This window comes from Dasypus novemcinctus, chromosome 7 (genome assembly GCF_030445035.2).
Source record: "Dasypus novemcinctus isolate mDasNov1 chromosome 7, mDasNov1.1.hap2, whole genome shotgun sequence".
Classification (NCBI taxonomy): domain Eukaryota; kingdom Metazoa; phylum Chordata; class Mammalia; order Cingulata; family Dasypodidae; genus Dasypus; species Dasypus novemcinctus.
The window spans coordinates 3,826,500-3,836,328 of NC_080679.1; positions in this window are offsets into that span (position 1 = coordinate 3,826,500).

The following is a 9,829-nucleotide window of genomic DNA, read 5'->3' on the forward strand; positions in this document are numbered from 1 at the left end:
CTCAGATGATGGTTAGCAGTTTTTAGCAAACACTGTTTTTAATTAAGGTATATATATTGTTTTTTTAAATATAAAGACATTGCACACTTAAGAGACCACAGTATAGTGTAAACATAAATTTTAGGTGAACTTGGCAACCAAAAAATTGAAATTCTTCATTTCCTTCTGGTGGTATGGTACTGAACATGAAATATTTCCAGGTATGTCTGTATGCCTATATATGCATACGTTTATCTACATATATTTTATATATATACATAATTTCTACGACTTCAGTGACATACTCTGTTTATTGAAACATCATTCTCTTGGTTTCTTTTAGTTCATTTTCCATGCCTCCTTTAGCTCTTCAAGTTATCTAAGACACTGGATTTACATTCTCTCTAGTCCGCTGTCTACTTTCTGCAGCGAGTGTTTGTTAGTTTCCTCCAAGAATGGGGCATACTTTTCTTGTTTCATTGGATGATTCAAACTTTTGTTGTTGAAAACCAGACCTGTAGTTGTGGTAATGTGGTTGCTGGAAATCAGGTTCTTCCCTCTCAGGACCTGCTTCTGTTGCCTGCCGTGGGCTGTGGCTGTTTGTTTAGTAACTGCATTCGTTTTGGGCGGCCACAACAAAATACCTCAAACTGGGTTGTTAAAACAGAAATGTACTCTTTCACAGTTCTGGAGTTCCTCTTTTCCTGTTACACCATCCCTCTGAAGACGAGCGTAGGTGGGTGGTTGTTGGGCCGACTGATAACACTGTTTGCTGAGCACTGCCCCGTGCCCGCCCTGCTTGCAGCCCTTTGCCAGGTGCTCCCTCTACAGTCCCCTCCAGCGCACCCCAGCCCCAATTTTATCTCAACTCAAGTGACCTCTGTTCACCTCATCCAAAGCCCTTGGCCCCTCCCAGCCCCTGGTGGGCATTCCCTTAACTGAGCCTGAACTTTAGGGTCAGCGCCCCTTCCCCTCCCACTGCACCTGGGACTCTCCGCGCAGTCATTGCCTCCCAGGCTCGCGCCGTCTCAGCTGTGTGCCTTCCTTTGGAGTCGCCGTCGGCCTTCCTCACCTCACTTGCTCCGTGCTCGATGCTGGATCCAGCCACAGCTGATGGTCCTCTCTGGCCAGGAAGGCCGTGCCATCTCCGTTGTGCGTCTGGCGGCAGGCGGGGTGGGGGTGGTGGGCTGCAGGGTCACCCAGAGCCAGAGTCTGAGGACACATGTTCACTTGCGGCAGCTCCTCGCCACCATTCCAGCTCCTTCCTCCTGGGGGGCCGTGGGCCTGGCCCCCGTTTATATGCAGCTTGCCTCTTCTGTGGAGAACTTTCCATGATCGGTGCACCACAGCGTTGGGGGGAAAGTTAAATAAATTAATCCTTTACCATCCTCGAGGTATTGGTGTTGTTTGAGGCGTGCAGGGAGTGGGGGGGATTTCCAAGTCCTGTGTGTGATTTTAAGCAAGTCTCCTGTGCACACGATCAGGCAAGTTCACCGGTCCTGCTTCTTGGCTACCCCTCCTGGGGGGGCCGTACAACAACCTCCCCCGATGGATCCTAAATACGTTCCTTGGTGTGGGCCTTCCTATATATACAGGCAAGCATGCAGAACTTCTGACTTTAAAATCTGTCACGTGAATGTATCATTGCTCTCCGGAGCCAACTGAATGACCCTGGGAAGCAGGGTCAAAACTCAGCTGACTTCCCTGCTCCCCAACATCTACATCTATTTATGTCAATGTCCGTACCTACATGTATCATCTGTATCTGGATCGATAAGCATGCCTCATTTCATCGCTCTTTGCTTTATTGCACTCACAGATTTGGCATTTTTTCAAATGGAAGGTTTTGGGCAACTCTGCTTTGAGCAAGTCTCTCAGCATCGTTCTTCCAAATACATGCAGGCACTTCATACCACTGTGCCACCTTTTCATAATTCTCACAATTTTTCAAACTTTTTCATCATTATTTTATTTATTATGCTGATCTGTGATCAGTGATATATTTTTAAAGCCATTTTTTGAGATACATTCACATACCACACAATCCATTTACGGTGTGCACTCAGTGGCTTCTGGGATGCTTTCCTGCAGCGGTACATTCACCACAGTAATCAATAGTAGAGCATCCTCGTTATTCCAAAAATAAAAACCATTTACCCCTTAGCAGGCACTGCTCAATCCCTCTATCCTTCTCCTGCTATGCATATCTGCTAATCTAATTCCAGCTCTATACATTTATTTGTATTTAAATTTATATAAATGGGGTCAAACAATATGCAGTACTTGGTGTTTGGTTTCTGTCACAGGATAATTATTGCTTTTTTACAGTTGATGAAAAATATTAATATATTACTATTCACTGCCATCCATAGTTTGCTTTAGTGGTATTTTTGCCCAAATACCATCCTATCAGTAACACCTTGTGATATTAACATACATTTGTTCTGATTCATGGAAGAACATTCTTACATTTGTACTATTAACAACACCCAACATCTGCAACAGGGTTCACTGTGCTGTGCGGTCCCACGTTTCATCTTCTAGCTTTCCTTCTAGTGACCTACACAACCCTAAACATTCCCGTTCAACCACAATCATACCCACATATTGTTGTTGCTAATTACATTCACGCTGACATGTTATCATCACCTTTAAACAATTCTAAACATTTACAGTTCACCGTATTACAAATTCTGTAAAAATTAAGCCTCTGCTCCCCCTCTCTATCCCTATTCTGTCTTCTGGTGACCAATCATCTAGCTATCAACTCCAAGTGTAAGCTCATATTTAGCTCATGTTAGTGGCATCATACAATATTTGTCCTTTTGTGACTGGTTTGTTTCACTCAACATAATGTCCTCTAGGTTCAGCCATATTATCATATGCATCAAGACTTCATTTCTTCTTACAGCTATTCCATCATATGTATATACCACATTTTGTTTATCCATTCATCTGTTGATAGACACCTGGATTGTTTCCTTCTTTTGGCAATTGTGAATAATGCCACTTCAATATCAGTGTGCAAATATGTTTGTGTCCCGTTTTCAATTATTCTGAGTATGTACCTATGAATGGGATTGCCAGATCGTATGGTAGGTCTGTATTTTAAATTCTGAGGAAACACCCCTCTTTCACAGCCTCTGCACTAACCTGCACCCCCACCAACACTGAATAAGTTACTGTTTCTCCACATCCTCTCCAAAACTTGTAGTTTTCTGTTTTGTTTTTTTTTTAACAGTGGCCATTCTAATAGGTGTGAAATGATATCTCATTGTAGTTTTTATCTGAATTTCCCTAATAGCTAGTGATGTTGAATATCTTTTTATGTATTTTTTGACCATTTGTATATCCTACTTGGAAAAATGTCTATTCAAGTCTTTTGCCCATTTTTAAAATTGGGTCATTTGGCTTTTTATTGTTTAGTCTCCTTATATCATGGATATTGAACCCTTACAGCATATGTGGTTTCCAAATATTTTCTCCAATTGAGTAAGCTACCTTTTCAAATTCTTGAGAAAGTCCTTTGAAGCACAAAAGTGTTTTATTTTGAGATGGTCCCATTTATCTATTTTTTCTTTTATTGTTCGTGCTTTAGGTATAATGTAGAACCACCTTCAACCATGAGATTTTCAAGATACTTTCCTACATTTTCTTCTAGAAGTTTTATAGTTCTGACTTTTATATTTAGATCGTTGATTCATTTTGAGTTATTTTTTTTGCATGAGGTAAAAGATAGGGGTCTTTCATTCTCTTGGATATGGATGTCCAGTTCTTGCAGCACTGTTAGTTGAAGAGACTATTCTGTCCCAGTTGAGTGGGCTTGGTAGCTTTGTCAAGATCAATTAACTGTAGTTGTGAGGGTCTATTTCTGAGCTTCAAATTTGATTCCATTGTTCAATATGTCTATCTTTATGCCAGTACCATGGTATTTTGACAACTTTAGCTTTGCAATATGCTTTAAGGTCAGGAAATGTGAGTCTACCAACTTTTTCTTTTTAAAGATATTTTTGGCTCTTTGGGGTCTCTTTTCCTCCCAAATAAATTTGATACTTGACTTCTCCACTTCTGCAAAGTAGTCTGTTGGAATTTGGATTGGGATTGCACTGAATCTGTAAATCAATTTGGGTAGAATTGACATCTTAATGATATTTGGTCTTCCAATCCATGAACATGCAGTGTCCTGCCATTTGTTTAAACCTTCTTTAATTTCTTTTAGAGATGCTTTGTAGTTTTCTGAGTAAAGGTCCATTACATCTTTGGTTAAGTTTTTTTCCTAGATATTTGATTCTTTTAGTTGCTACTGTGATTGGAGTTTGTTTCTTGATTTCCTCCTCAGATTGTTCTAGTGTATAGTAACAACACTGATTTTCATGCGTTGGCCATATATCCTGTCTTTTTCCTGATCTTAGAGGGAAAGCTTTCAGGCTTTCACCATTGAGTACAATGTTGGTTGAGGGGTTTTCATATATGTCCTCTATCGTGGTGAGGAAGTTTCCTCCTATTCCTATCTTTTGAAGTGCTTTTATCAAGAAAGATCTTTGGTTTTGGCAACTGCCTTTTCTGTGTCACTAAAAACGATCATGTGAATTTCTCCTTTGATTGGTTAATGTGGTATATTACATTAATTGATTTTCTTGTGCTGAACCACCCTTGCATACCTGGGGTAAAACCCACTTGATCATGGTGTATAATACTTTTATACATGGTGTATAATACATGCTGTATAACACTTTTAATGTGCTGTTGGATTCTATTTCTAAGTATTTTCTTGAGGATTTTTGCATCTATACTCATTAGAGAGATTGGTCTGTACTTTATATATATTTTCTTATAGCATTTTTATATGGCTTTGGCATTAGGGTCATGTTGGTGTAATAGAATGAGTCAGGTAGTGTTCCCTCCTCTTCAATTTTTGGAAGAGTTTGAGCAGGATCAGTATTAATTCTTCTTGAAATGATTGTTAGAATTCCCCAGTGAAGCCATCTGGTCCTGTGCTTTTCTCTGTTGGGAAGATTTTGAAAAACAATTCAATTTTTTTACTTGTGACTGACTTGCTGAGGTCTTCTAGTTCTTCTTAAGTCAATGTTTATATCTTGTGTGTTCCTTTCTATGGAAGCTGTCCATTTCATCTAAGTTGTCTAATTTTTTGGCATACAATTTCTCATAGTATCTTCTTAGAATCTTTCTTATTTCTGTGTATTAATGGCCTTCCTCAAATTTCTGATTTTATTTGCATCTTCTCTCTTTTTTTTTTCTTTGTCAGTCTAGGTAAGGGTTTGGGGATTTTGTTAATCTTGAAGAGCCAAGTTTGATTTCGTTAATTCTCTCTATTGTTTTTTTGTTCTTAATTTCATTTATTTCTTATCTAATCTTTGTTATTCATTTCCCTCCACAGTTTACTTTGGCCTCTTCATCTCTGTGTCCCACTTCACTCCCAGATGATGCATGGCACTCCCCTGACCTGCAGATCCTGAAAGCAGTTGCTTCAGCTTCTTCCTTTCTTCTGCTATTTCGGTAAGAGAGGTGAGCACTCACTACCTATCTCAACTTCCCGGAACTCACTTGCAGCATTTTCATGATGAGTGATCTTTGATGTTACTATCATAATTGTTTTGGGACACCACAAACCATGCCCATATAAGATGGTGAACTTAATTGTTGTATCCCTGTCTCCCTGTCCTTGGCCCTCCTATTCCCTCAGATGCAACAATATTGAAATTAGGTCAATTAATAACCCTACAATGGCCTCTAAGTGTGTAAGTGGAAGAGTCACACATCTCTCACTTTAAATTAAAAGCTAGAAATGATTAAGCTTGAGGAAGCACGTGGAAAGCCAAGACAGACCAAAAGCTAGGCCTCTTGCACCAAATGGTTAGCTAAGTTGTGAATGCAGAGGAAAAGTTCTTGAAGGAAATTGAAATTGCTACTCCAGTGAACACAGAAATGATCAGAAATTGAAATGGCCTTTTTGCTGATATGGAGAAAATATTACAGGTCTGGATAGAAGATCAAACTAGTCACACTATCTCCTTACACCAAAGCCTAATCTAGAGCAAGCAAACAACTTTCTTCAGTTCTATAAAGGCTGAGACAGGTGAGGAAGATGCAGAAGAAAAGTCGAAACAAGCAGAGGTTGATTTATGAGGTGTAAGGAAAGAATCTGTCTCTGTAACGTGAAAGTGCAAGGTGAAGCAGGAAGTGTTGCTTTTGAAACTGCAAGTTATTCAGAAGATGTAAGATAATTTATGAAGTCTTTCATAATATAGATGAACAGCAACTTTCAATATAGATGAAACGGCCTTCTGTTGAAAGAAGATGCCATCTTGGATCTTCCAGCTCGAGAGGAGAATACAGGGCCTGGCTTCTAAGCTTCAAAGGACAGGTTGACTCTCTTGTTAGGGGCTAATGCAGCTGGTGACTTTAAGTTGAAGCCAATGCTCATTTACCATTCAAAAAATCCCAGAGTCCTTAAGAATTATGCTAAATTTACCCTACCTGTGCTCTCTAAATGGAACAACAAAGCCTGGATGACAGCACATCTGTTTACAACATGGTTTACTGAATATTTTAAGCTCACCATTAAGTCCTACTGCTCAGAAATAAAGATTCCTTTGAAAATATTACTGTTCACCCAAGTGTTCTGATGGAGATGAATATTGTTTCCATGACTGCTAACACAATGGCCATTCTGCAGTCCATGGATCAAGGAGTAATCTTGACTTTCAAGCACTGTTATTTAAGAAATACATTTCATTAGGCTATAGCTACCATAGATAGTGAATCCTTTGATAAATATGGGCAAAGTCAACTGAAAACCTTCTGGAAAGGATTCACCATTCGAGATGCCATGAAGAACATTTGCAACTCATGGAAGGAGGTCAAAATATCACCATTAACAGGAGTTTGGAAGAAATGATTTCCAACCCTAATGGGTGATTTTGAGGGGTTCAAGACTTCAGTGGAGGAAGTATCTACAGATGTGGTGGGAACTGGAAGAGAACTAAGATTAGAAGTGGAGCCTGAGGATGTGACTGAAATGCTGCAATCTTATGATTAAACTGATCGAATGAGGACTTGCTTCTTATGGTTTCTTGAGATGGAATCTATTCCTAGTGAAGAGGCTGTGACATTGTTGAAATGACAACAAAAGATTTAGATTACACTTAGTTGATAAAACAGCAGCAGGGATGGAGAGGATTGACTGCAATTTTGGAAAGGTTCTAATATGGGTACAATGTTATTAAAAAGCATTGCATGCTACAGAGAAATCTTTTGTGAAAGTGTCAATTGATGCAGCAAGCTTCACTGTTGTTTTATTTTAAGAAATTGCCACAGCCATTCTAGCCTTGTGCTTCTGTCAGCATGAGGCAAGATGCTCTGCCAGCAAAAAGATTACAGTTTGCTGCAGGTTCAGATGAGGGTTAACTTTTTTTTTTTTATAGCAATAAAGTATTTTTAATTAAGGTATATATATTGTTTTTTAAGACAAAGATATTGCACATTAAATAGGTTATAGTATAAACATCTTTTATATGAACTGGAAAACTAAAAAATTTTGACTCACATTTTGCCTTTTCTTTTGGTGGTTAGGAACTTAACCTGCTTTAACTCTGAGGTGTGCCTGCATACCTCTATATGTATCTATATCTATCTATGTCTATCTCCATATCTATAATGTATATAGATACTTTTCAACATCTTTATTGACATTCTCTGTTGAAACATCATTCCTCTGGTTTCTTTTAGTTTATTTTCCATGGGTTCTTGTAGCTTGTTCAGCACATTTATGACACTTGATTTACAGTCTCTCTAGTAAGTTCAATGTCCGTTTTTCTGCAGTGAGAGTTTCTGTTCATTCCTTCTGTGAATGGGGCATACTTTCTTGTTTCATTGCATGATTCAAAACTTTTGTTGTTGAAAACTAGACCTGTGGTTATGATAATGTGGTAACTGGAAATCAGATTCTTCCTTTCAGGACCTGTTCCTGTTGCTTGCTGTAGGCTGTGGCTGCTTATTTAGTAACTACATTAGTTTTGGGTGGCCTTAGCAAAATACCACAAACTTGGTTGTTAAAAACAGAAATGTACTCTTTCACAGTTCTGGAGGCCGGAAGTCCAAAGTCGAGGTGTCGGTAGGGCCATGCCCACTGCATGGACTCTAGGGAAGACTCCTTCGTTGCCTCTTCCAGCTTCTGGTAGTTTCCATCTTTGGTATTCAATGGCTTGTGGTGGCCTAAGTCCAATATCCACACATGGCCTTCTTCACTGTGTGTCTCCAAACCCCTCTCTTTATAATGACAGCACTGGCTGGATTTAGAGCCCACCCTAATCCACTAAGTCTGCAACTTAACTTCATTTTTTTGCAAAATCCCTATTACCAAATGAGGTCACATTACAGGACAGGGGACAGGACTTGAATATGTCTTTTGGGCAGACACAACTCTAGCCAATACAGGGACTTTCCTTTACTATTTTTTGAAATCTGTATTGTGTGTCATGTTTGGTCTCTGATATTTCTGTTCCTTTATCTTGTGATCAACTAGTGTTTTTTCTTTTGTTTTGTAAAGATTTAGTTTTTATTTCTCTCCCTTTCCCATCCCACTCCCCAAGTTGTCTACTGTGCCCATTCACTGTGAGTTCTTCTGTGTCCACTCGTATTCTTAGCAGCAATGGGAATCTGTGTCTCTTTTTGTTGCGTCATCTTGCCACGTCAGCTCTCTGTGTGTGCAGCGCCACTCCTGGGCAGGCTGTATTTTTTTTCGTGCTGGGCAGCTCACCTTACAGGGCACCCTCCTTGCACGTGGGGCTCCCCTATGCGGGGGACATTCGTGTGGCGCAGGACTCCTTGCGCGCATTAGCACTGTGCATGGGCCAACTCACCACACTGGTCAGGAAGCCCTGGGTTTGAAGCCTGGACCTCCCATGTGGTAGGCAGATGCTCTATCGTTGAGCCAAATCCGCTTCCCTCAACTAGTGTTTTGACAGAGATCTCTTTGGATGCCAGGAATGGAGCAAGTATGTGATGAGACCTCTCCCAACCTTTACACCATAGCTCTATGCTGGGATCCTCTTCAAGGCTTAGCAAGGCCACTTACAACTCTGCCTTTGCCTTTACTTACTGCTTGTGCTCAGTCTAAAGATCAGTCAGAATGAAAGTGCTGGATCCTAGCTCTTTTCTGAGCACGTGTCCTGATCTGTACATCCACTTGGCTTCTTACATGCCCCAATATTTACAGGAAAATTGTGAGTGCCCTTACTTCCCAATGAAACTCTCTCTCCACCTTTTCCTCCAAGGCCTCAGTACTCTATTTGTGCCTCACACATATTATTTTGCCCCAGGCAACTGCAGGTTTTTAGTTGGTTTTATGATGTTTTCAGGGAATGCCCTCCTCTTTAACACCCTGAGTTAATTCCAAATTAGGTAAAACAAAACACAAGTGCCATATGACACTCCATCAGATAGGCTCCAGACCTGTTAGAACATGCAAACACAATTCTTTATGAATAAGCTCTGCTGTGCTCCCTCCAGAACCAGGGTCAGGATCCCACCCTGGGAACAGACTGCTATGTTCAAGACCACTGCAGAGCTGGGGAGGGAGTGGGGCAGTGTGAGGAAAACACACCCAAACTTTCCCTAACGTTATGAAGTTGGCTTTATCCTGATTCAGTGTTGGCTTGGCTGTTGTGATCCTTTGAGGTTTTCCGAAGTTCTGAGAATGTGATTCTTAGAGCTTTTGCTTGATTCTTCAGAGATTCTGTGGAGGGACTAGCCTTGGAGCTACCTGCTCCACCATTTTTGCTTTTACACCATGATGTTTTGCAGACCTGTGTTTCCTAAGGAACAAAGA